The following is a 27,836-nucleotide window of genomic DNA, read 5'->3' on the forward strand; positions in this document are numbered from 1 at the left end:
TCCAACTCAATTTGTTTAATTTGGATTACTCTTAATCCAACTTGGTTCATCACATGAACCTAATCCTTTTGGTTCATCAAATGAACCTAATCTTCATCAAATGCACCTAACCTCCTAAACTCATTTAAAAGCATAAGTAATGAGCGGTATCTAGCAACACATCATTACTACCCAAGTTACAAGAATGTTGAGATCCAACATTACCTTGTGATTACTAATTATGACTCTTCACAATATATGACAAGTGTCCTTCTATCCTTGACACCTAGATTGATCAATGTGAGGCATAGACCGTGTCATCCTCTAATCAATCTAAATCTTGAACTCCAAGTAGACTCACTATAATCAAATGAGCTCAATATCTCATATTGACTCATTTGGGCATGACCATGAACTTAGTGGTATCACTCTATCAAGAATAACGATGTCACTATCGTTATATAGGAGGGATAGATCCCATCTACATCACTCACATCCCTTCATATAATTTGTTACATACACAGTAATCACCTTTATAGTCCACATAGTTACGGGTGACGTTTGACGAATCCAAAGTATGCAACTCCTTATGTAGGGAACCATGGTGACTTCAGGTCCAAGGACTAATAATCATACTAATAGCCACATGAGAAAGTATATGACACTCATATAACGATCCATGATACTTTCTCATGACGGGTCATTCTGTTGGAGTGTATACTGAAAGCCTAAGCTTTGTAAACATTTATTATGAATAAAGAATCACATTTGGTCTAATTGTCTACATTTGTTTGTAGTTGTTCATTTAATTTATATTGTAGATAACATAGTATCTGGTGTCACATACAGAAGATGATGTTATCAGTACCTTATAAATTATAAACAGTAGCTCACGACCAAAATGGAAAAGGAACAAACCATTAGAAGGTCGTAGTGTAATTAGGTATTAGTTTATCTTGACTATATAATTACACTAGTATACTCAGAGTGTATTGAGTAGGACCATTTGAGGTCGTTTCTTTTATACTGACTTTATAAAGGAACAAATACCTCAGTTATTATGGAAGTGTGTGCTCTTAATCCTAATATAATAACAAGCACATATATTTGATATTTATTTCTTTAATTTATCAATGGGTGAGATTTAGTTCGTTGAATCAATAAACCCGATAAGTTGGGAAATGATATCACTTATAGTGTGTGTTGTTGATTATAGAAGGAAGCGTGTTCTAGAGATACTAGGTTGATAATGTCCTCAAGAGGGCTCGTAAAGATTGTCATGTAAACCCTGCAGGTGGACTTAGTCCGACATGACAATAAGGTTGAGTGGTACTACTCTTGGACTTAGATATTAATTAAATGAGTTGTCGGTAACTCACTTAATTAGTGGACATTCGATATCTTAAGGGAGACTAACACACTCATAATAAGAAGGAGCCCAAAATGTAATTTGGGATTGGTGCGGTAGTTCAATGATAGTTCTCTAGTGGAATGAATTATCATTGATAAAATTAAGTTGTGTGTTGAGGCGAACACGGGATGCTTAATTTTATCGGAGACAAAACCAATTCCTCCTCTCGGTCCCTATCGTAGCTTCTTATTTATAGAGTTATACCCACCTATACCCACCTTCTATACCCACCCCAAGCTAGCTTGGGAATCAAGCTAGGGTCGGCCTAGGTATAAGAAGAATTATGTGGCCGGCCAAATTAAATAAAAAGGAATTTTAATTTTATTTTTATTATTATGTGGAAGATATAATTTAAAGAGAATTAAAATATCTCTCTTGTAAAAGATCTACAAAGATTAAAGAAAGAGATTAGATCTCTTTCCTTATTTATAGATTGGAGAGATGTTTTATTTTTCTTTAAAATTATTCACATGTTGATAAAATTAAAATTATAGAAATTTCCTTTATCAACCATGAAGAGATTTTAAAGAGAAATTTTATTTTTTAAAATTTCCGGAAACAAATTAGGAAGTTTTAATTGTTGATTAAAACTTGTCCAATTTGTTCTCCAATGATGTGGCCGACCATTGAAGATTGATTTGGAAAATTTATTTTATTTTTCTAAATTAAATCATGTCGAAATTGAGGAAATTTTATTGTAATTAAATTTCCTAATTTGCTTACAAGGAATATAAAAGAAGGGTGAGGGTGCCTTGAGACACAACCTCTATTATTTTCTCTCCTCTTTTGTTCCTTGGTGTGGCGGCCATCCTCTCCTCTCTTCCTCTTGTGGTGGCGAACCTCTCTCCCTTCCTTGGAGCTCTTGTGGTGGCGGATACTACTTGGAGAAGAAGAAGAAGAAGGAGAAAGCTAGCATCTCTTGGAGCTTGGTTAGTATTTTGGTTTTCTTCTTTGGTGAAGTTCTTCCTTTGTGGCGAACCTTGCTTGGAGGAGAAGAAGGTGGTTGGTGGTTTCTCATCTCGGTGATCGTTGCCCACACAACGTCCGAGGTTAGAAGAGATAGAAGATCAAGAGGTTTTCTACAAGGTATAACTAGTAATTTTATTTCGCATCATGCTAGTTATTTATGGAAATAATACCAAATACAAGAGGCTTACGTTCTAGTATTTTGAATATGTTTTTCGATGTTGTGTTCTTTTGTTTTCTTTCTTTTCCTTGTGATTTGATTGTTCTCTTTGGTTAACCTAAAGTTATTTTAGGAAATTAAATATTAGCTTTCTATTAAAGGTTTTGTCTAGTCGGTGGTGGTTGCTCCCATATCCAAGAAGGCCATGTGCCTCGCCACGTCAGTACTGGGAACCTTTTATGGAAATTAATATTTAATGGAATTAATAACTTAAGGAGACTTGGGTCGAACGTGTTAAGTTCCGCAGGAGATCCAAGTCAAAACCTAAAAGAACAAATAGATTAAGTTTTGGATCAAGCGTGTTAAGTTCATGATCCAAAATTTAATTTAAAAGAACACATGGTAGCTAGGAAAGGTTCGGACCTTGTACAAAAATTTTATGCATTGGAACCTATAGGTTTTCAGAGTAGCAACCAACACATTCGGTATACATTCTCGATGTACCGTATATAACTTGATATCTCTATACCCATGACTTGTGAGATCAAGTCATCGAGTTGACCTACATGCTAGTCTCGTCGCATTAACATTGTCCCTGAATGTTAATACTTGAATAGAAATGATTAAGAGTAGTGTTCTCTATATCGTCTCACTATCGATTCAACCAATCGATGATATAGATAAGAACCTTCTACTCAAGGACATTATTATACTTAGTTATTTGACACCAATACAAGTAAGTATAATAATAAAAAAGAAATGCGTTTATATACATAGGAATATGATACAATGAGTCCATATAACAATCATCATATGATTGACTCTAGGACTCTAACTAACAATCTCCCACTAGCACTAATGCCAATCAGTGTAGGCTCTAAGGCCCAATAATCTAGTGTGACCATCATGTTTTCTCTGCGCCAAAGCCTTGGTCAAGAGATCTGCAATGTTAGCCTCTGTGGGTACTCTGCAAATCTTTAAATCTCCTCTATCGATGATCTCTCGAATGAGATGGAAGTGCCGTAGTATGTGTTTGGTCCGCTGGTGTGAGCGAGGTTCCTTAGCCTGCGCAATTGCTCCATTGTTGTCACAATAGAGCTCTATCGGATCGGCTATGCTAGGAACAACCCCAAGCTCAGTAATGAACTTGCGGATCCAAACTACCTCTTCTTTGCTTACGATGCGATATATATACTTGGTCAGAATCAAGGCGCGTATCGCTTCGAACTCTTTCAGCTCACAGCACCATCATTCAAGAAAAACACGAACCCAAACTGCGATCTATAATCATCCTGGTCAGTTTGGAAGCTGGCATCACTATAACTATTTATAACTAGCTCTTTATAGCTAGCTCGTCATCACCTTCATATATCAAGAAATATTGTTTAGTCCTTCTCAAGTACTTAAGAATATTCTTGACTGCTTTCCAGTGACTTTCACCTGGATCTGACTGGTATCTGCTCGTCATGCTCAAAGCATACGAGACATCAGGACGAGTACATAGCATGACGTACATGATAGATCCTATGGCTGAAGCACAAGGGATCTGATCCATGCTGTCTCTTTCCTCTCTAGAAGAGGGACTTTGAGTCTTCGAAAGACTCACACCATGTGACATCGGCAGAAATCCTTTCTTGGAATTTTGCATGGCAAACGGTAGTAATACCTTATCAATATATGTACTCTGACTTAGGCTAAGCAATCTCTTAGATCTATTTCTATAGATCTTTATGCCTAGAATGCAGGTTGCTTCACCTAAGTCCTTCATTGAGAAACAATTCCCTAGCCAAGTCTTTACAGACTACAACAAAGGGATGTCGTTCCCAATGAGTAGTATATCATCCACATACAATACAAGGAAGACAACTGTGTTCCCTACAACCTTCTTGTAGACACAAGGTTCATCTTCATTCTTGATGAAACCAAACTATTTGATCGCATCATCAAATCGAAGATTCTAGCTCAGAGAAGCTTGCTATAGTCCATAAATGGACTTATGCAGCTTGCATACTCTGCCAGTATGCTGTGGATCTACAAAACCCTTAGGTTGTGTCATGTACACTTCCTCGAGCAGGTTTCCATTCAGAAACACGGTTTTGACATCCATCTGCCAGATCTCATAATCGTGGTATGCTACAATAGCAAACATGATCCGAATGGACTTAAACATCGCTACTGGAGAAAAGGTTTCATCATAGTCAATACCATGAATTTGCTTGAAACCTTTAGTTACCAGACGACCCTTATATATAAGTCCATCTATGTCAGTCTTTCTCTTAAAGACCTACTTACACTCAATGGGTTTAACCCGTTCAGGTGGATCAACCAAAGTCCATACTTGGTTGGTGTACATGAATTCTATTTTGGATCTCATGGCCTCTAGTCATTTCTCAGAATCTGGTCTCATCACAGCTTCCTGATAAGAGATAGGCTCATTCTCAATGAGCATAGCGTCATCATGGTTAGACATAAGAAATGAGTATCTCTTAGGCTAACGACGTAGCCTATCAGACATGCGAAGAGGTATGTCTACTTGAACTGGTTGTTGTTCCTCAACTCCTTGTGGAACAATCTCATCATCCACAACACTTTGTGGTTCCAGTTCAACTTCCATCAAGGCTTCAGTGCTATGGTCCATATCTTGAACTTCTTCAAGATTGAACGTACTTCCACTAGTTTTTTTAGAAACAAAGTCTCTTTCTAGAAAAACCCCAGTCTTAGCCACAACTACTTTGTGTTGATTGGGAATGTAGAAGTAATATCCCTTCGTTTCCTTGGGATATCCTATAAAATAGTACTTATCAGATTTGAGTCACAATTTGTCTAAGACTTGACGTCGAACGTAAGCCTCACAACCCCAAATTCTCATAAAAGATATCTGGGCATCTCTCTCAGTCTATATCTTATATGGTGTCTTTATCACAACCTTGGATGGAACACGGTTGAGTATAAAGGCTGTTATGTCCAAAGCATAGCCCCAAAGAGATATAGGAAGATTTATGTGACTCATCATAGACCGTACCATATCTAATAGGGTACGATTCCTTCTTTCGGATACACCATTCCACTATGGTGTTCCAGGAGGAGTGAGCTGGGATAGAATCTCACACTCAGCTAGATAGTCATGAAACTCATGGCTAAGGTATTCTCCACCTCGATCTGATCAAAGTATCTTAATACTCTTGACAAGCTGGTTTTGTACTTCATTTTTGAATTCTTTGAACTTTTCAAAGGATTCTGACTTATGTGTCATCAAATATACATAACCATATCTACTGAAGTCATCAGTAAATGTGATGAAGTACCTATAACCGCCTCTAGCCGCGACATTGAAAGGGCCACATACATCACTATGTATAAGTCCTAACAAATCAGTCGCTCTTTCGCTGTGCCCACTAAAGGGTGTCTTGGTCATCTTGCCCAGTAGGCATGATTCATATGTCTCATATGATTCAAAATCAAATGAGTCCAGCAAACCATCTTTATGGAGCTAAGATAAGCGTTTATCATTTATATGACCTAAGAGACAGTGCTAGAGATATGTTTGGTTCATTTCATTTGATTTGAACCTTTTGGTATTTATGTTATAGATGGGGTTCTCTAAGTCTAGAATATAGAGTCCGTTAATCAGAGGTGCACTATAATAGAACATATCATTTAAATAAACTGAACAATATTTGTTCTTTATTATAAATTAAAAACCTTTCTTGTCCAAACAAGAAACTGAAATTATGTTCTTAGTAAGAGCAGACACATAACAACATTCATCTAGTTCTAGTACAAGCCCAGAGGGTAGAGATAGATAGTAAGTCCCTATAGCAACAGCAGCAACCCGTGCTCTATTGCCTACTCGTAGGTCCACCTCACCCTTCGTTAATGCCCTGCTATTTCTCAACGCCTGCACATTAGTACAAATGTGAGAAGCACATCCGGTATCTAATACCCATGATGAAAAAATAGAGAGATTAACTTCTATAACATATATACCTGAAGTAGAAGTCTCACTTCTCTTCTTCTTAAAATTCCTTTTCCAGTGCCCGGTCTGACCGCAGTGGAAGCAGGTAGAATCCTTGGCGACCCCTCTTTTGGGTTTCAGTGCCTTGCTTTTGCCCTTGGCTTGGGACTTTTCCTTACCTTTAGGCTTGCCCTTGCCTTTGCTCTTTTGCACCATCAAAATAGAGTTGGGATTTACCTTCTTAAGGTTGAGCTCAGCAGTTCTTAACATGCTTAGCAGCTCAGGCAGTGACTTGTTAATTTCGTTCATGTTTTAGTTCATGACGAATTGACTGTAGCTCTCTGACAAGGATTACAAGATCAAGTCAGTGGTCAGCTCTTGGCCAAGGGGAAATCCCAACCTCTGTAGGTTTTCTATGTACCCAATCATCTTAAGTACATATTGACCTACGGGAGTCCCGTCTTGCATCTTGCACTGAAACAGTGCCTTAGAGATCTCGAATCTCTTGTGCCTAGCTTGTCCTTGATATAGTTGACGAAGATGTTCAACCATATCATAAGCACCCATCAACTCGTGTTGCTTCTGAAGCTCAGAGTTCATGGTCACGAGCATGAGACAAGACACATCTAATGCGTCATCTTGATGCTTCTTATAAGCATCACGGTCAGCTCGCGTGGTAGTGGCAGGAGGTGCCTCGGGAATGGACTGCTCCAGGACGTACAGTTTTCGTTCCTGTGTGAGAACAATTCTCAAGTTCCTGTACCAGTTCAGGAAGTTAGCTCCATTGAGCTTGTCCTTATCAAGGACAGAACACAGGGAGAAGGTGTTCATGTTTGACGACATGACAATCTACAACAGAAAATGCAAAAAATAAATAATCATATTCCACTAATCATTTAATTAGGCCTTTAACTAAATGATACTTCCACTGAATTATAGAACTTTTGTAGAATCAAGTCATGGATGTGGTCAAACCACACCTACTAGATTCTAACCAACTAGCTATAATTCTTGCGGGATAAGATCCACATCATACTAAGCCTTGAGTTAGCTTTGGCTAAATCGCCCAAGACTTAGTATGATTGGTAGGTAACTAATTACCAATTACATCTCTATGCAACTCTTGTTTATAGGATCAAGATCCGCATATATATTAAAACTTGAGTTAGATTTGGCTAAATCACTCAAAAATTAATATAAATGTGATTTTGACCTATCTACCAACCATTGGAAAATGCCTATAGTTAAACCCGATCTAATTGAGTTTAATTAGTTTTACTCAATCTGATTGAGTTTGTACTCACCCATGCGTTGATAGGCGGGACCAAGATTGTCCCTCCGCACCCTACTAAAATAATATGCGTTGCTCTGCTTTGGCAGATTCAACAACAACATGTGATCGAGGTAGTGATGAGTATCATGGCATGGTAGGCATTTTGAGTTGTCTCGATTAAGATGTAATATAATCGTTGATGTGTATCATATACGCGATTTAGATCTAATCTAATCGTGGTGCATCATATACGCGATTTAGATCTAATCTAATCGTTAAAGCACTAATTAATTACTCTACACTAGCATGCATCACATACACACATAAGCAATTAATTAAATTTTGTTAGGTCATGACCCTACTACGATCTTCTCAAGCTAATGAGAAGATCGGACAGTCAACCTAGGGTCAACAACTTCTCCAAGCTCCTCTCTTTGACCGCCATGTGTTGCTCGCACCCTCCTCGTAACTCCTCCTCGAGTGGACCTTCCACCGCTTCAATTTTTGTACATTACAAATTTGAAACTCGAGTTACATCGAGTCTAAACTATTTACAACAGGATATAAAATAAAGGAAGGCACGACACGCAGGTCGCGATCATATACAACACGATTTTTTTCAATCTAATTGGAGTTTTGGGCTATGACCATCACAAAATTATACATAATACTAAATTATGTATTTTCCATAAATTTCTATAATTTTTACTACTATTTTTACAATTTTATGAGTCAAAATTTTCCGGCGGTCCCGTTTAGCGATTTTCGGGCGCGATCGCGGGACAATACCCCTTGCGGGGTTAGGGGCAGCGCCCCTTCTCGTGAAATGAATATCACTAGTGTCCTACGATGATCTTACAACGCCTTAAGCCGCTGTCCCAAAATGATTTGGGCGAAATCTTGCCGTTTCGGAAAGGTTTTCTCGGTAGTCGAAGCCTACAAGTGTCCAAACACTTGTTGCTTCGCCTATACGAGAAAAATACTCATAACATCTATAAAAATTGTAAATATACAGAAACTTACATATCTGAATGTTTTTCATAAAAACAAAAATTAAACTCATACACGCTTCACACGTGGCTCTGAAACCACTGTTGGGATTTTCAAGCCGCAAAAATTGCTTTTGCGTTGTGAAAACCCTGAAATCCCATGCCACCAGATCCGTGCGAATATAAAAATTTCGTAATTTCGTGTACAAGTTTCTCTAATCCTAGATCTACATGGAAGAAAGATATACCTTTGTAGCGAAGCCCTTTGCTTATCCCGCTCGTCCTAGAAGATGCCGGATCTCAAGGGTGTCAAGTGAACACCCCTCTATGTGTATCCACACGAACGATTAGGTGGAGAAGAAACCTTAGAGTGTGCTAGCACCCTTGAATGTTTCGGCCAAGGTGGAGGAGAGGGAGAGAAGAAGAAAGCAAAGAGGAAGATGATGGAGTTACAAAACAAAATGAAACTCACTCAATGAGTTAAGTGGTCGACCACTTCAAGGAGAGGTTTTAAACCTCCATGGGATATCAAGAGTCACAATTCTTGAACTCCCTCATGATGTGGCACACACATAAGCCAACCTTGATGATGTGAAACATCATCATTGGCCTACTTAATGCCAACTCACAAATGAGGTGGAAATGGTCAAGTCAAACTTGACCTTTCATCTTCCCTCTCAAGTCAAGTCAAACTTGACCACTTCTCTTCCATGGTTGATCAAATCTAACCATTTGATTCAAATCAATTTAATATAATGAATCTCTATTCATTGATTAAATTGATTCTTTAGGTTCTTGTAATGTTGGCAATGCTCCTAAACCTATTTAGAAGCATAAGTAATGAGCGGTATCTAGCAACACATCATTACTACCCAAGTTACAAGAATGTTGAGATCCAACATCACCTTGTGACTACTAATTGTGATTTTTCACAATATATGACAAGTGTCCTTCTATCCTTGACACATAGATTGATTAATGTGAGGCATATACCGTGTCATCCTCTAATCAATCTAAATCTTGAACTCCAAGTAGACTTACTATAATCAAATGAACTCAATATCTCATATTGACTCATTTGGGCATGACCATGCACTTAGTGGTCTCACTCTATCAAGAATAACGATGTCACTCCCGTTATATAGGAGGGATAGATCCCATCTACATCACTCACATCCCTCCACATAATTTGTTACATACCTAGTAATCGCCTTTATAGTCCACCTAGTTACGGGTGACGTTTGACGAAGCCAAAGTATGCAACTCCTTATGTAGGGAACCATGGTGACTTCAGGTCCAAGGACTAATAGTCATACTAATAGCCACATGAGAAAGTATATGACACTCATATAACACGATCTATGATACTTTCTCATGGCGGGTCATTCAGTATACATTCTCCAATGCATACTCGTGTGTCAACTTGATATCTCTATATCCATGACTTGTGAGATCAAGTCATCGAGTTGACCTACATGCTAGTCTCGTCGCATTAACATTGTCCCTGAATGTTAATACTTGACTAGGAATGATTAAGAGTAGTGTTCTCTATATCATCTCACTATCGATTCAACTAATCGATGATATAGATAAGAACCTTCTACTCAAGGACATTATTATACTTAGTTATTTGGCACCAATACAAGTAAGTATAATAACCAAAAAGAAATGCCTTTATATACATAGGAATTTGATACAATGAGTCCATACAACAATCATCATATGATTGGCTCTAGGGCTCCAACTAACAAGAAGGTGGGTATGAGTGGGTATAATACTTTATAAATAAGAGGCTATGACAGGGACCGAGAGGAGGAATTGGTTTTGGTCTCCCGATGAACTTGAGCTTCTTGTGGTCGTCCCAAACACACAACTCGAGTTCATCAATAAAAACTCATACCACTAAATACTTATTATTGAACTACCGCACCAATCACATATTACTATATGAGCTCCTCTTTATCATGAGTGTGTTAGTCTCCCTGTGTTTAAGATATAGAATGTCCACTAATTTAATGAGTTACTGACAACTCACTTAATTAATATCTAGCTCCAAGAGTAGTACCACTCATCCTTATCGTCATGTAGGACTAAGTCCACCTGCATGGTTTACATGACCATCCTTATGAGCTCATCTTGGGGACATCATCAACCTAGATTACTAGGACACAGTTTCTTTCTATAATGAACAACACACACTATAAATAATATCATTTTCCAACTTATCGAGCCTATTGATTTATCGAACTAATTCACACCGTTTAATAAGTCAAAGAAATAAATACTAGATATATGTGCTTGTTATTATATCAGGATTAAAAACACACACTTCCATAATAACAAAGGTCTTGTTCTTTTATATAGTCAGTATAAAAAGAATTTATCTTAAATGGTCTTGCTCAATACACTCAGAGTGTACTAGTATAATTTTATAGTTAAGATAAACTAATACTAAATTACACTACGACTATTCCAATGGTTTGTTTCTTTCCATCTTAGTCGTGAGCTACTGTTTATAATTTATAAGGAATTGATAACATGATCTTCTGTGTGTGACACCACACACCATGTTATATACAATATAAATTAATTGAACAACTACACTTGGCATATAAATGTAGACATTTGACCAATGTGATTCTTATTTTTAAATAAATATTTATATAAAAGCTAGGCTTTTAGTATACACTCTAACAGTTTTCCTTATCAGAATAGGATTAGGGTTAGTTAAATATTTATGTATAACCTAACTAAATTATATATGCTGATGCAGGACTTTGATTTGAGACATGGGTCTCGACGTAGGATTTGTTTTGGTACGAACTACTGATTAAGGTGTGTACTTTTTACCTTGATTCTTAGTTCGTTGACCTTAGTGCATGAGCTATTATTCGGATAGTTGTTGTATTTACCTTGACTCGACTCATATTTTTCTTGTGCTTGATACTTATTCACTTGATCTTTGAGCTAATTGATTTGATGTCTATACAGTATCTCATTGCCATCCATAATATTTAGCAGATACTAGATACCATATACTAGATTCTAGATACCATGCTTACTTGTTATGATTGTCGTTTATTCATATACCTTATTGAGCATGCTGGCTTCCTGTAGCATACCTGATTTCTATTTATATATATATGATGACAGTTGCATCTTGTGCATCATACCATTGCATGCATATCAACGATTATGTCTCCCTTATGGTTGAGAGAATCATTGACCAGAGCCGCATGCTCAGCCACTCATGGGTAGTGGTAGCTGGAGCAGATGACGCTTGTCCTGTAGTGCTCCCACTCGGCCACTCATGGGTAGTGGTATGTGGAGATGCGAGCAGTAGGGACCCCATTGCTACGTAGCTAGTTGGCTACTCGGCACTTGTCCACTTGACCACTCTAGAGTAGTGGTGGCTGGAGTGTGTACAGTTTTCATTGTCTCAACCTCTTGACCATATAGGGGTCGTGGTGCAGAGGGGTAGGCGGTAGTGGCCATTCATGCATACGCTGTTATTACTATATTTCTGCTTATTTTGTTGATTTCTTACTTATGTAGTTGTTTTATTATATCTATAGATATGCTTACACATGTTGAGATATACACTTGTTGCTTGTACTAGGAGCTGACTTACTTATTGGTAGTTTGTATATACCTCACATGATATCCATGTAGTTATGAGCAGAACCTCACTACTCCTGACTTCTTAGTACTAGCCTAGGATATGGTTTTAGGTTTGGACAATTACTACGTTATCATTATAGTATCTACCATTGTACCCATGAGACTGTGTATCTTGTATCTCTAGTTCTTTATTATATTCATGCACTATCTATCTATTACCAGCTGAGTCCCAACACTCACCACCCCATGAACTAGTTTATTTCACCAGGTAGCAGGTAAAGGATTTATGGAGTCACTTGGAGATCCTGTCTGCCAGTCCAATGTCACATCGAGTGACATCTTTTGTATGGAGGTCAGCTTTATTGTTTCTTATATTTGGTTTGATGTTGTCGTGTCAAGCCGAGCTGACTCGCAGTTAGTTGTATTGTGGTTTTCTTATATTATTATTTTATGACTTCCACTATTTTATTTCAGTCGTGTGGGATGTTTATTGACTGCATGGTTATGTTTACTTCTAGCCGTGTGAGCTGCTTATAAACTGTGTGGTTGTGTTTACATCCAGTCGTGTGGGATGTAGATTGCTTGTGAGTAGCCTTGGGGCAATATATACTGGTTTCATTTGTCACTGCTAAAGGGGAGGTGCTGCCGCCCAATTTTAATTGGACAACCTTACCCTCGGGGCATGACAGATTGCCCAACGAAAGTACTCTTACGTGTGGACCTTAGAATAGGAGTCGCCACAAGCTCCGAACTAAGTAAAACTTAGATTTGTTAGCATTGTTTCTTTTTATCTTTATTCCGCAGCATTTGTCTCTCAAAAGTTTTTAAATGAATATGAAAGCCACGAGTGCTATTCACTCCCCTCTAACACAATAATCTTACAATTGGTATTAGAGTGGGGCCACTTCAAATTGATGAAATCACCTGATAAGGGTTGCATTGAGCAGGTTTCGGAGATGACGAGAAGATTCTGGTTAAGATGGTGTGAGGGTTAAAATTGAGATAGGAAAGCAATCCCCATCTGGTTCAGTTGATTACCTAATTGTTGGGTCTTATTAAGATAACTATAGTGTAAAATACTTGGATGGGGTCAACTTGAACGAATATTAAAGTTCTCTATGAACACCCGGCCGGGCAAACTCTAGACTAACCCAGAGATACTTAACCTTATATAGAGTTCTGAGTACGCATTCAACCGGGTAAAGGTTGAATGATGTGAGTAGATTATATATGTTGGTGCAGGAAGCATCCGATGATCGAACCCGAGTTTTGATAATGGCAAAGGTTTCAAAGTTAAGATTAATTGTTGTCTAACGTACTTGAATAAGTGTTTCAGAAAGTCCTAACTGCGGTTAGGCAGGTGAAAATCCTAAGGGGTGGTAACCTTAGGTCCTAGGGGGCGGTAACCCTAGGTGAAGGAAAACCCTATGAGGCGGCAACCTTAGGTCCTATGGGGTGGTAACCCTAGGTGAAGGAAAATCCTAAGGGGTGACAACCTTAGGTCCTAGGGGGTGGTAACCCTAGGTAGAGGAAAATTCTAAGGGGGGGGGGGGGGGGAAATCTTAGGTCCTAGGGGATGGTAACCCTAGGTGGAGAAAAACCCTAGGGGGTGGTAACCCTAGGCAGAAAGTTCAGTCGTCTGGAGGACCGGACTGATATCAGGTAATCTCTCCTGAGGGGAGTAGGTGAGGATGCGTTCCCCATAGAGGGAACAGTAGGCGTAGAGTCGACCTAGGGTTTCCGGTCAGAGATTCGAAGTCAGATCCGGACAGTTCAACGACTGTCAAATACTGCTCTTACTATATTTTATGTGTGCTAGCTTTGTCTTGCAGGGTATGTGTATGTTTTGTGCACTAACATGCATTGCAGGGACAAATGAGCAAGTTCAGCCTCGGAACAGTGTCCGAGGCGCCTCCATGGAGCTTGGAGGCCCCCTCGGATGCAAAGGAGCTGAAGTCTGCGCGGCAGAGCTGGAGGTGCCTTGGACTGAGCTGGAGGCGCCCTGGACCACATCTTGGAGGCGCCTTCAAGTGGATCAGAGGAGAAGATTTCAGCGCTAATCCACGCGGCTGACTTGGCTGCTTTGAGGCGCCTCGGAAGGGCTTTGAGGCGCCCCCAACAGTGCATAAAAGGGGTGTTTGAGCAGCAGTGCACATCATCAATTCTTAAGTGCTTCTACTACAACGTGCTGCTCCAAAAGACGCCCTGAAGTGTTGTTACAAGTCCCCGACGACCCGGAGCTCCGAGATTTCAATTCTGTCATCAGTATAATTATTTTTATTATTGCACTTATTGTAATACATATTTGTACTCTCTTTACGCGATATAGTTGTTGCTCACAGAAAGCGATCAACGATCACGGGCCTTGGAGTAGGAGTCACCCTAGGCTCCGAACCAAGTAAATACTTGTGTTCGCGTTTGTTGTCTTTTATTTTCGCTGCTTTAACTCGACAGTTTTATGAATCTGAAACGCGTGAAAGCCACGAGCGCTATTCACCCTCCTCTAGCGCTTCTCAATCTAACAATTGGTATCAGAGTGGGGTAGCATTGATCTGGTGCAACCACCAATCACGCATTTCTTTCGTGGTGTTTTCTATTTTTTGGAGTCGATTGGAATTATCATAATTGCTATTTTCTGATCAAGTTCTTTACGTTATCGAATTCTTTTCTCGAGGTCGGTACAACACCACTCGAGAACGTAATTTACCCTTACTTTCATACTGCACTACTAATCCAAGATCTAGTCTCGGAACATATTATATATTTTTTTATATGTGCATATCCTCTAAATGGCCCAACAAGAAGGCTACAACACCGTCCATCCCCCGCTCTTCACTAGAGAAGACTTCGGTTACTGGAATGGTACAATGGAGATTTTCTTGAAAATCCAGTTCGAGATGTGGATGATAGTCAAGACTGGACTCGAACTACCAACTGACGGAGATGACAAGCCAACATCCTGCAAAGACTGGGATCCAATAACAATTAAGAAGGTGGAAGCAAATGCCAGAGCAACATGCACTCTCCAGTGCGGATTAACGAAGGAGGAGCTAAACCGCGTCTGCCCATTCTCGAGCACTAAGGAGCTATGGGAAAAGCTTATCGAATTACACGATGGCACCTCCGAAACCAAAGTAAGTAAACGTGATTTGTTGTTCAATAAATTGTATAACCTAAAAATGCAAGAAGGTGAGACGGCTAGTCAACTTCACACACGTATACAAGATACCCTTAACTGCCTCCACGCGATCGGGCAGAAAGTGGAAAATAGAGATGTAATAAGGTACACACTTAATGCTTTTCCAAGGAATACCTTGTGGGCGTCAATGGTAGATGTTAGGACCGATATGCCCCCTAGAGGGGGGGGGGTGAATAGCATTTCGTTGCTTCATCGGTTGTTTTGTCTTGATAATATGCAGTGGAATACTAATACAAACACAACCAACGCTAACTCAAGGATTTACTTGGTATCCACCTCAAGAATAGGTGACTAATCCAAGGATCCACACACTGAGCACACACACCTCCACTATGAAACACTCCTTCTCGGTCGTAGCCGAAGGCGGAGAAGCCTTACACCAACACCTAACAACAAGAGTCACTCAAACAAGAAGAAAATACACAAGTGTATAAAATAAAACCTCTCCTTACTTGATCTTGTTGATGTAGGTTGCCTCTTAAACCTTGGAGATGCACCCCAAGAGCCTTCAAGAACTAGCAGTGAAGATCTGAAAGTTCGCGTGAAGAATCGCAGAAAAATCGCACGAGAAATTGCAAAGATCTGGTAGGAAGAAGAACGCAAAGTACTGGCGAAGAAAATGCTCCGCCCAGACTTTATACAGTGCTCCCAATCCATCCAAATTAGTCCCAATCGATTGCTACGTCACATCTACACAATCCCAGCCGTCCATTGCTCGTTTCCTGCTCAACGGTCACTTCCCAATCGATCGACCGATCGATTGAGACCATCTAAATTGATCGACCGATTGATTCAAACCCATTCTGTGCTCTCGTGTCCGTGCGAGAGTTTCTCCTCCCCAATCGATCGACCGATCGATTGGTAGATCCCAATCGATCGCTCGATTGATTGGGAAAGCTTCTGTGCATGCGAGTAATGCTCCCAATCTATCGGCCGATCGATTGGAGTCATCCCACACTCGCAGCACACTCCAATCGATCGACCGATCGATTGGACACTGGTTCAATCAATCGACCGATCGATTGGACACTGGTTCAATTGTTCGACCGATCAATTAGACACTGGTTCAATTGATCGACCGATCAATTGAACATCCTGAACTTGCCTCAAACTCAAGTTCAAGGTCCCAAACCCAACTCCCGGTTAACCATGACCTGTTGGGTATCCATGCCTAGCATTTGGCCAACACCCGACCGACCTCGAACTAGCCTTCTAGCCTCCTCCATCAGCCTTACGTCCCTCGGATATCTCCCATCCTTCACGCCTTGCCTTCAGGAGCTTCCTTTGGCCTCATTCTAGTTGTCGGATTATACACCACACTCGATCAACCTCGAACTAGCCTTCTAGCCTCCTCTATCAGCCTTGCGTCCCTTGGATATCTCCCATCCTTCACGCATTGCCTTCAGGAGCTTCCTTCGGCCTCATCCTAGTTATTGAGTTCTCCTTGCCAAGTCACACTAGGACTTACCTTGCCAAGACCACATGCTTGGACTTTCAACCTTTGCCAAGATCACACTTGGACTTTCCCAATTTCCTGGCTCCTCACCAGGAATTTCTCCCTTTGCCAAGATTACACTTGAACTTTTCAATTGCTTGATCTCACTTAGCAGGACTTTCACCACCAAGTCTAGTCAACACTAAGCTACTTGGATTTTTACTCTTGCCAACCTTCCTGTTGGACTTACCTTTGCCTAATCTCCAATTAGGACTTTTCCAGTCCAGTCTCCTGTCAACCTTGACCTACTTGACATCTCTCTTGCCTAACCTCCAGTTAGGACTTTTCTAGATGCCTAAACTGTTAGCTAGAGCCCTAGAGCCAATCATTTGATTATTGTATTTGGACTTGTTGTATCATATTCTATATATAAATAAAGGCATTTGGTTTTTGGTTATTATACTTACTTGTATTGGTGCCAAATAAACTAAGTATAATAATGTCCTTGAGTAGAAAGTTCTTACCTATATCAATCGATTGGTTGAATCGATAGTGAGATGATATAGGGAACACTACTCTTAATCATTCCTAGTTGAGTATTAACATTCAGGGACAATGTTAATGCAATAAGAGTAGCATGTAGGTCAACTCGATGACTTGATCTCACAAGTAATGGATATAGAGATATCAAGTTGACACATGGGTATACATTAGAGAATGTATACTGAATGACCCGCCATGAGAAAGTATCATGGATCGTTATATGAGTGTCATATACTTTCTCATGTGGCTATTGGTATGACTACTAGTCCTTAGACCTGAAGTCACCATGGTTCCCTACATAGGAGTTATGTACTTTAGTTTCGTCAAACGTCACCCGTAAAAGGGTGGACTATAAAGGCGATTATTGGGTATGTAATGAATTATGCAGAGAGATATGAGTAATGTAGATGAGATCTATCCCTCCCATATGACGGGAGTGACATCGGTATTCTTGATAGAGTGAGACCACTAAGTGCATGACCATGCCAAATGAGTCAATATAAGATATTGAGCTCATTTGATCGAGTGAGTGTACTTGGAGTTCAAGATTTAGATTGATTAGAGGATAACACGGTCTATGCCTCACATTGATCAATCTAGATGTCTAGGATAGAAGGACACTTGTCATATATTGTGAGGAGTCATAATTAGTAGTCACAAGGTGATGTTAGATCTCAACATTCTTGTAACTTGGGTAGCAATGATGTATTGCTAGATACCGCTCATTGCTTATGTTTCTAAAGGAGTTTAGAAACATTGCCAACGTTACAAGAACCTATTGGGTCACACACAAAGAACAAGTGGATGAAGATTAGGTTCATATGATGAACCAATTGGATTAGGTTCATATGATGCACCAAAGATTGGATTCGGATTAATTAAAATTAGACTTATTGAGTTAGACTCAATTAGATTCAATTGTTGAATGAGTCTAATTTAAATATGATTCATTGAGTCAATTTATATTAATGAATTGAGATTCATTAAATTAAAATTGACTTGAATCAAAGGTTGGATTTAACTCATCAAGGAAGAAAATTGGTCAATTTTGACTTGACCAATTGGAAGTTGAAATATCAAATTTGACTTGATGTATTGTCACATCATGAAGGTTGACTCATCCTACATGACATGACTAAACTTGCCACATCATCTCCACCTCATCAAGGTGTGCCACCTCATGGAGGTTACACATCCATTCCATTTAATGTGGCCGGCCACATTAAATGAGGGGAGTTACAACATGTGGCCGGCCACACTAATGTGGGTGAAGGTTTTTGTTTTGTGCTATTGATGAGAATTTAATGTGGCATCTTCTTCCTTGGTTCTTCCTCCTTCTTTGCTGCTGTTGCAGTGAGTTCCAAGCATGAAGAAGGTGAGTGAGTCGAGTTCTAAGAGAACAAGGGAGAGTGAAGGTCACAAAGGAGGATACTACTAGAGGAGTGAATGAGATTCTTCTTATTTTCTCTCTTTTCTCCCTTTCCAATCCCATCCGAGAGCATCAAGAAGTGCTAGCACACTTGTGGTGCTCTCTCCTCCATCCTTGTGTGTTAGAGAACACATCTTGTTCGTGTGGATACTTCTAGAGGATTGCCTACGTTGACAATCTCGAGATCTGGCGTACCTTGGACAAGCGGGACTCGCGAAGGGCACACATCGAAGGTATAAAATCTTTTCATGTATATCTAGGAGTAGATCTAAGTAGAAACTCGTACATGTAAATTTTTGAAATCTATCCTTCGCACGAGATCCAGTGGCATGGGTGATTCGGGGTTTCCGCGACGCGAAAACGTGGTTTTTGCGGCCCGAAAAACCCAACATAAACTCCAGTTAGGACTTTCCCATTGCCTAAACTCCAGTTAGGACTTCTCCACTGCCTAACCTCCAGTTAGGACTTCACCACTGCCTAACCTCTAGTTAGGACTTCACCATTTCCTAATCTCCAGTTATGACTTCACCACTGCCTAACCTCCAGTTAGGACTTCTCCACTGCCTAACCTCTAGTTAGGACTTCCAGACACCTAACCTCCAGTTAGGACTTACCCAGTCTTCTTCTTAACCTGGTCAACTCTTTGACCATCTCCACAACCGGACGATTGCCCTAGCAATCTCCATATATTGTCAAACATCAAAACTCAAATCTCGACTCAAGCTTGACTCAACTCAAGCTTAGTCAAACTTGACCTAGGAAAATTGCCCCAATAGTAGATGCCTACAAGGTTTTTAAGGACCTGTCTTCAATTAAATTAGATGAGCATTTTTCTGAATTTGAATTACATGAGTAGACTAATGCACGACCAACCAAGAAAGGTATAACTTTGGTTGCAAGTATAAGTAAAACACGCGATCCGAGATCACGGTGAAGAATCGAACCAGAGTTAGAAGAAGAACCTGACTCAGACGATGAAGATGACGAGCTAACAATGGAACTCGTCAACCTGGTAAAGAAACTGTACAAGAAAAAGAAAGGTTTCAACAAGAAGGACCTGAAGAAGGTAATTCAAACCAAGGAAGTTCAACCAAAAGTGAAGTTCGAGGTAACGTGCTACGGGTGCAATCAGAAGGGACACATCAAGGCGAACTGCCCAAACCAGAAAGATCCGAAGAAACCAAGGAGGAAGAAGGCCCTGAAGGCGACATGAGACGAGTCTTCTTCAGAGGAGTTCGACGACGAAGAACTCGAATAGACGAGTTTTCTCGCGTTGACGACCGGGACTACACCAACAAATCCGGAAGCGAGGACAAATTGGAAGCCGAGTTTGAGAGAAGCCACAGATCTGTATCCTTTTCCGAAGGGCCTGACTCCGCTGTAAGTATCCCGTGTTTACATAATTTAGTAAATTATTTAATTCGAAAATTAGCAAAATCAACATTCGGGTCAAGTCACTTCTAAAGGAGGTAGTAACCCTTAAAGAAGTGACTAACTCCAAACCCTTTCCTGATCTAGTTCAGACTGAAAATTCAACTCAAGTCAAAAAGTTTGAGGAAGAAAATTCTAGTCTGAAAACTCAAGTCAAGGATTTGAAGAAGACATTGGAATGATTTTCTTTGGGCTCCAAGAACCTTGACCTAATTCTTGGAACACAAAGAGTCGTTTACAATAAATATGGATTAGGTTTTAAAACCACAAAGAAATATCGATCCTATCTATCCTTAGTCAATAGACCAAATAGTAAAGTAGTCCAAGCATGAGTACCTAAGTCCAACTTGGTTAATTAAGTTGGACCTAGTTAATATTGGCTTCCCAAGGATCAAGTACACTATCTTGATAGACCATATCGAGGCTATGATCTATGGGGGAGCCAAAAGAAAAACTGTATTAATGAAAAGATAAATCATTAAAAGAAAATAATTAAAATTAAAATAAATTAAATTAATTTAAAAAACTTAAATCTAAGTTATAAATTAAACTGTTAAAGGAATATAAATCTAATGTATAAATAAAAATATGTAAAATTATCAATAATATCGGGGGAGGCTCTGGAATAGCTGACACCTCCAAAACTAACCTACCTGACAGAGTAACCCAAACCAAGCTACCCGGCAGGGTAATTAGAACTAATTAGAAAGGGAACAAGTTTAACTTGACTTATGGTACTGGTGAAATTTTGGATGATAGTATGTTAGGGAAGTTTAGTCTATGCATGCCTAGGAAGATATGACTTTGACCTGGTGTATTTGGCTAAGTGGAACTAACCGAAGTTACCCTTTATGGATCCTAACCAGTTAGACCAAGATTGTGTATTAAGTTCAGTGGATAGAACTATTTGGAAAACCTCAAAGGCATAGTTACTTTAATGATGTCCAAGTGACTCACCATAGCCTAGAAGTTTATCCAAAGAATAACTATTTGTTAAGCCCAAAATTAAACTTGAATTTAACACAAAGTTAAACCAAACCCTATAATTGAACATAATTCATCTCACAAAATTATAGGATTCCCTAATTTAAAATTTAGATCGGGTGAGATGACTAAGGATTAAATTAAATTAATAATTAATAACTCAAATCAAATTAATAATTCAAATCAAATTAATAATTCAAATTTAATTAATAATTAGTAATTCAAATTAATAATCAAATCAAATTCAAATAATATTAAAATCTTTTAAAAAATTTATTTTAAAAAATCTTTTAAAAAACTTATTTTAATATTCTTTTAAAAACCTATTTAAATCCAATTAGATTAAATCAATAAATCATCTCACAATCACTCATTAGGGAGCTAACCTCAATCGAACTATCTTTTCATCAAAATGATTCCAATTCAGATACTTTATGTATAGGAATTGGATCAATGGATGTTGGATAGTAGATGCTCCAGACATATAACTGGAGATAGATTGAAGTTCACAAAGCTCAAGTTAAAGAATTTAGGTTCAGTTGCATTCGACAACGATGATAAACTTAAGGTAATCGGAATAGGTAATATCGAACTCAATTCAGACTTTATTATTCGAAAAGTTTTATTAGTTGAAATTTTAACTTTAATTTACTCAACATCAGCCAATTATGTGATAGTGGTTACTTAGTTAACTTTACCAAATCTGGGTGTACAATTAAAAATACTTATAACCCTGAAATTATACTTAAGGGCATTAGGAGAAATAATGTATACACAATTAACCTACCAACATCCTCAACAAAGTGTCTCCTAACATAACATGAGGAAACTGAGCTGTCGCATAGGAGACTAGGTCACACTCATACTAGACTCATTTCAAAAATAAGTCAAAATGGTCTAGTTAGAGGTCTACCCAAATTAAAATTCATTAATTCAACATGTGATGCTTGTCGACAAGGTAAACAAACCAAGTCAAACCATAAGTTAACCAACCTAAATAGAACAACTTCAATACTTGAGCTCCTTCACCTAGACTTGTTTGATTCGCATGGAGCCAAGTCACTAAGCAAAAACCAATATTGCTTAGTAATAATCGATGACTACTCAAGATTTACTTGGGTAAAGTTTATAAAAACTAAAAATGAAACTTTTGAAATATTTAAAATCTTTTGTAAATTAATAAAAAATGAAAAAGACACTCAAATAAAAAGAACCAGAAGCGACCATGGGGGAGAATTTAAAAATCATAACTTTACTAAATTCTGTGAAATTAATGGGTATAAACATGAATACTCCTGCCCTAGGACCCCCCAACTAAATGGTCTAGTAGAACGTAAAATCAGAACCCTACAAGAAGTCGCTAGGACCATGTTAAATGAATACAATTTATCTAATCAATTTGGGCTGAAGCAATTAACACAGCCTGCTATATACAAAATAGAATTTTAATTAACAAATTTCAAAATAAAACACCCTATGAGATATACTATAATAAAATCCCTAATTTAAACTATCTAAAAGTGTTTGGATGTAAAGTATTCATTTTGACCACTAAAGACTACCTAGGAAAATTTTCATCAAAAACAACCACAGGAATATTTTTAGGATATATAGAGTATACAACAAAAATACCCTAAAAGTTGAAGAAACAATAAATGTAATATTTGATGAAGAAAATAATCTACCCAATATAATAAATGAAAATAATAATCCAGAACATGCTAACTCAACAAATACAGAAGATGATAACAAAATTCAACCTAAACCCAATGAATCTGAAGATCCAATTGCTAACCCAAATGTAAAACCAACTAGAACAAACACAAATCACCCATCTGACCAAATTTTGGGTGATCCAACTCTAGGAGTTAGAACTAGATCATCCTACAGAAACCTTAGCCAAATAGTCCTAATCTCCAAAATTGAACCCAAAATTGTAGACGAAGCCCTACCCGATCCAGACTGGACCTTAGCAATGCAAGAAGAATTAGCCCAATTTGAAAGAAACCAGATCTAGGAATTAGTACCTAAACCCACTGATAAAACTATAATTGATACTAAATGGGTATTTAGGAACAAATTAAATGATCAAGGTGAAATAATTAGAAACAAAGTGAGGTTAGTAGCTAAAGGGTTCAATCAAGTAGAAGGATTAGACTATGATGGAACCTATGCCCCTGAAGCTAGACTTGAATCCATTAGGATGCTGCTGGCCTACGTAGCACATAAAGGATTTAAGCTCTATCAAATGGATGTAAAATCCGCCTTTTTAAATGGATTTATTAAAGAAAAAGTGTATGTTAGTCAACCCCCAGGATTTGAAGACTTAGAAAATCCTAACCATGTCCTTAGACTAAAGAAGGCCTTATATAGACTAAAACAAGTACCTAGAGCTTGGTATAAACGGTTGTCTAACTATCTAATATCAAAAGGATTCAACCAAGGTCAGATAGATTCTACCTTGTTTGTAAAAATCCTAGAAAATGATATTTTTATTGCTCAGATTTATGTAGACGACATAATCTTTGGATCAACCAACTAAAGATTTTTAAAAGAATTTACCAAATGAATGGAAAATGAATTTGAAATGAGTATGGTAGGTGAACTGAACTTCTTCCTAGGTTTACAAATTAAACAAACCAAAGATGGAATATATATTTTTCAAACTAAATATGCTAAGGAGTTAATTAAAAAATTTGGAATGGAAAATTTGAAGAATATTAACACACCAATGGCCACCAATATTAAAATTGACTTAGACTTAGAAGGAAAATCAGCAGACTTGAAGTACTATCGAAGTGCGATAGGAAGTCTACTGTACCTAACTGCAAGTCGACTGAACATTCTTTTTGCAGTAGGTATGTGCGCAAGATATCAATCTTGCACACCTAACTCATGTTAAAAGAATACTTAGATATATTAAGGGAACCCTAAATGTAGGACTATGGTGCCCTAGGACTTGCACTCTTGATCTAACTGGCTATTCTGACTCAGACTATGCCGGATGTAAGCTAGACAGAAAAAGTACAAGTGGTAGCTGTCAATTTCTAGGTCAGTGCCTAGTAAGTTGATTAAGTAGAAAGTAACATTGTGTTGCTCTATCAACCACTAAAGCTGAGTACATAGCCCTAGGAGAATGTGCATCTCAACTATTATGGATGATGCATACCCTAAAAGACTACCAATTAAAATATCAGAACACTAAAATTTCAATTGATAATATAAGTTCAATTAATCTAACCAAAACCCCCAATTCACCACTCAAGAACTAAACATATAGAAGTAAAATATCATTTTGTAAGGGATCACGTAGCTAGGGGTGATATTGTACTTAACTATGTTGAGTCCAAATCGAACCTAGCTGACATATTCACAAAGCCCTTACTTGAACTTGAGTTTAGTGCACTCAGAAGACAAATAGGAATGTGCTTTGTAGAATAGACCTTATGTTCCTTATCTTTAATTAGCTTGGTTCTTGTATCCTTCAAAATTTTAGGAAAAATAATGTTTTCAAAATCTCAATTTTGTTAGACTTTCAAAATTCGGACTTAGCCTAGGAATTTCCCCCTAGATATCATGTTCCCCTAGATTTTAGCCAAAGCATCTCACAAGCACACTAGGCTTAACTTGCTTGTGTTTGAAAGAAACTTAGAACGACGTGAGATGCATAGAGTACAACCTAAACTTTAGAATGCTTATTTCTGTGCATCGCAGTAAGTCTGAGCGTTAAAAACCAACAATACATTAATCAAATTAAGTCATCCAGACATAGTCAAATCAAACTGGATCAATTGACTTAACTTGACTAACCAAGTGAAAGCTGTTGCTCTCAAAGTAATCAGCTAGTAGCTAACTGGTTAGACATGTGGGCAATAAAATTAAGTGTTTAATTTTAATATTTTTAAGTTACTCATGCTTGGACTTTATGGCTTCTTGAAATTATGTGAACATGGCCTTAGTTACAACTTTACAAATTTATCTCTTCTTAAAGCACTTTTTAAATTCAGCATTTTTTCAGTTCAAAATCAAAGCTAAGTACTTTTCAACTTTAGCTATATTTTCTAATAACATTTTCAAAGTTATTTCAACTTTTGCTAAAGCATCTTTTCGAATTTAAACTATCTTTTAAAGGATTTTTCAAAATTCAATGTTTTCAACTAAGTGTTTTTCGAAAAGCTTTCTAACATTTTAGCTAAGTGACTTCTATAGCCATTTCCAAAACTAGCTAAGCTAAATATTTTTCTCAAAAGTCTTTTTCGAATTGACTTAAGTACTTTTTAGAAAATGCCTTCAAACTTAGCCAATTTTGAGAAAAGTTCTATCTCAAATGGAATTAAGCATTTTTTCGAAAAAGTTTTCTCAAGTTTAGCTAAACTCTTTTCAAAATAATTTACCTAAGTACTTCGAATCTACAAGATCTAAGTTTTCGAATCTAGCTAACTGGTCTTAAAAAAAAGGCTTCTCAAAAGTTATCTACGTACTTTTTCTAATGCTGCTAAATTATTTTCCTTAGCTAAAGTTATTTGCAAACATTATCTTTTAAAGCTATCTTAAAAGATCTCTTGTGAATCTTTAAACATTTACTTAGCTAAACGTTTTACAAGACTATTAATTTCAAAAAGCTAAGTCTTTATCCCTCTATATATATTAAGATCGTTATCTTTTTCTAAATATTTTTTGAAAATTTAAAGCTAAGGCCATTAATCACAAATTCCCTGTTACCCACTTGTTTATTTTGATGTATGGCAAAGGGGGAGAGTAGGAAAATTCAAAGCAGAACTTAAAATTCAAATTAAAGGGCTCTTATTAAGGGGGAGCCTTACATCGTTAAAGGCTTAAGTATGTTTCATTCATTTACTTAAGCCTGCTTATGCGTCTTACTTAAACTTTGAAGATTATTATTGCATTTTTTTCTTAACTTTGAATTATGGTTGCCATAATCAAAAAAGGGGAGATTGTTGGTGCAGGAAGCATCCGACGATCGAACCCGAGTTTTGATAATGGCAAAGGGTTCAAAGTTAAGATTAATTGTTGTCTAACATACTTGAATAAGTGTTTCAGGAAAGTCCTAACTGCGGTTAGGCAAGTGAAAATCCTAAGGGGTGGTAACCTTAGGTCATAGGGGGCGGTAACCCTAGGTGAAGGAAAACCCTAAGGGGTAGCAACCTTAGGTCCTAGGGGGTGGTAACCCTAGGTGGAGGAAAACCCTAAGGGGCGGAAACCTTAGGTCCTAGGGGGTGGTAATTCTAGGTGGAGGAAAATCCTAAGGGGGGGGGGGCGAGAAACCTTAGGTCCTAGGGGGTGGTGACCCTAGGTGGAGAAAAATCCTAGGGGGCGGTAACCCTAGATCCTAGGGGGTGATAACCCTAGGCAGAAAGTCCAGTCAGTCTGGAGGACCGGACTGCATCAGGTAATCTCTCTTGAGGGGAGTAGGTGAGGACGCGCTCCCCGTAGAGGGAACATTAGGCGTTAGGTCGACCTAGGGTTTTTGGTCGGAGATCCGAAGTCAGACTCGGATAGTCCGACGACTGTCAAATACTACTCTTACTATATTTTAGGTGTGCTAACTTTGTCTTGCAGGGAATGTGTGTGTTTTGTGAACTAACATGCTTTGTAGGGACAAATGAGCAAGGCCAACCTCAGATGAACAGTGCCCGAGGCACCTCCATGGAGCTTGGAGGTGCCTCGGATGCAAAGGAGCTGAAGTCTGGGCGGCAGAGCTGGAGGCACCTTGGACTGAGCTGGAGGCGCCCTGGACCGCAGCTAGGAGGCGCCTTGGACCAGCTTGGAGGCACCTTCAAGTGGATTAGAGGAGAAGATTTTAACGCTGATCCACGCGGCTGACCCAGCTGCTTTGAAGCGCCTCGGAAGGGCTTTGAGGTGTCTCCAGCAGTGCATAAAAGGGGTGTTCTAGCAGCAGTGCACATCATCAATTCTTAAGTGCTTCTACTACAACGTGCTGCTCCAAAAGACGCCCTGAAGTGCTGTTACAAGTCTCCGATGACCCGGAGCTCCGAGATTTCGATTCTGTCGTCAATATAATTGTTTTTTATTATTACACTTATTGTAATACATATTTGTACTCTCTTTGCGCGATATAGTTGTTGCTCATAGAAAGCGATCAACGATCGCGGGCCTTGGAGTAAGAGTCGCCCTAGGCTCCGAACCAAGTAAATACTTGTGTTCACGTTTGTTGTCTTTTATTTCCGCTGCTTTAACTCGACAGTTTTACGAATCCGAAACGTGTGAATGCTACGAGCGCTATTCACCCCTCCCCTCTAGTGCTTCTGTAACAACCCAAATTTCCTCATTAAGAGTTCTAATTGTGGTTAAAAATATTTAGAAATGCTTTAGAAATATTCTAGAGATTTTTTGGAATTTTTAGAGTATTTTTATGCAATTTTTGGAGTTCGTTTGATATTTTTACCAAAAGACAGAAGTTTTAAAAAATAAAGAGGTCC

General features: G+C 38.5%; 1 long non-coding RNA gene across 2 annotated transcripts in view; it reads left to right on the top strand.

Annotated features, from left to right (window-relative positions):
- LOC122030889 overlaps window positions 1–27,836 on the top strand; it is a 44,473-nt gene that overhangs the window by 14,716 nt on the left and 1,921 nt on the right. Inside the window, exons 3-4 of one of the 2 annotated variants that reach the window (XR_006125648.1) lie at window positions 11,507–11,568; window positions 12,610–12,706. This is a non-coding gene — a long non-coding RNA (uncharacterized LOC122030889). The remainder of the gene's footprint in view (window positions 1–11,506; window positions 11,569–12,609; window positions 12,707–27,836) is intronic. The other variant, XR_006125646.1, reaches the window with a different exon arrangement.

This window comes from Zingiber officinale, chromosome 11A (genome assembly GCF_018446385.1).
Source record: "Zingiber officinale cultivar Zhangliang chromosome 11A, Zo_v1.1, whole genome shotgun sequence".
In the NCBI taxonomy this organism is placed as follows: Eukaryota; Viridiplantae; Streptophyta; class Magnoliopsida; order Zingiberales; family Zingiberaceae; genus Zingiber; species Zingiber officinale.